Source organism: Nanorana parkeri, unplaced genomic scaffold (assembly GCF_000935625.1).
Source record: "Nanorana parkeri isolate BGI_ZX_2015 unplaced genomic scaffold, ASM93562v1 scaffold258, whole genome shotgun sequence".
In the NCBI taxonomy this organism is placed as follows: Eukaryota; Metazoa; Chordata; class Amphibia; order Anura; family Dicroglossidae; genus Nanorana; species Nanorana parkeri.
The window spans coordinates 262,859-264,311 of NW_017306526.1; positions in this window are offsets into that span (position 1 = coordinate 262,859).

Here is a 1,453-nt window from a genome sequence, read left to right on the forward strand (position 1 = left end):
TGTATCCATGCGTCTCTTGTCCCCCCTTTTACCTTAGATATCGTATGTAATGTGATTGTCTTAATGTATGCTTAATGTATTGTATGTGTGTTTTTTGTTATATTTTGAAAATCTTTAATAAACATTTAATATGAAAAAGCTACAAAGAGTTCAGAGAAGGGCAACAAAATTAGTAAAGAGGTTGGTAAACCTCAGTTATGAGGAATGATTACAAAGATTACAATTATTCACTGTCGCTCTTCGGGGAAGAAATATATAAATATATCAAAAGTAGCAAAGCAAGTGTGGAACACCCTTCTTCTAGAAGTGGTATTAGTGGAGAGTGTTGATAAATTAAAAAAAAAAACATTTAGGTATCTTCCTCAGTCAGTTGATCTAGGGATTATCTGATCCCCGATATGGGGTCATGAAGGAACAACCAAAAATGTTTAAATAGATGGACCTGTGTCTTTTTTTCAATCTCATCAACTATGTAATTATGTAACATATTCTTTAAATAGCTCATAATTTATGAGGTACGTAATACAAGAATAATTGTAGATATGTAAGGAGACCAGCAGTGACTTTTCGGGTGTAGAATAGAAAAGGGGTATCTAACACCACCTCAAATGCAGAATGTCATTGTATAGTCTACTGTAAAAGAAAATCTTCTAATTAAATCATATCTTGCAATGTAATACCACATGGGCACCCTGGCTCCTGTATATGGACTCAGATGACTTCAGATCGCTTTAATTCTCCTACATGGAAGGTCAATACTTTAGCTTGTACTGGCTAATCCCATTATCGCCTACCTCAACAGAAAAATCATCTAATTATGCCTCCCCATACACCTTCTTCTCCGCTTTTCTCTTTCTCCCCCTCCATTTCTCTACTCAATCTTTCCCCCCACCTCCCCCCCTTTTTTTTCCCTTCTCTTTTTCTCTCTCTCCTTTTTCTGTTTTGTGTTTTAGACCATATCCTGTTTTACAAATGACTCCAACAGGATCTATTTCACAACCTAACCAGGTATACATCCACGCCCGGACCATATGGGACACCCTTTCCCTGTTTGCAAAACCTGTTGGGTTTAATACTTTACCTATAACACACCTATGTTAAGCATGATCCTGTTAACACTACTTTTTGTCTGTTCTATTTGACTTTTAATGAGATTGATACATAAGAACACCACTGGATTTACTTATCAACCTAGTCAGGTTCACATCGGTACTTGAGAGTTTTGGGAAGTGTTGTTCCCACAAGCAAAACCTGATAGTTCTGTTACCTTCCCATGATACAAATTTGTCAAACGTGATCCTGTTCATGCATTAACTTGTATGTTTTGTATGTCTTGACTTTGAGATGGAAACTTCAATAAAACTTTATTATTTAAAAAAAATCATATCTTGTATCATTTATTTATTTATGTATCATTTATTCAAGGGACAACATGGAAGATTCAGCATGTTCA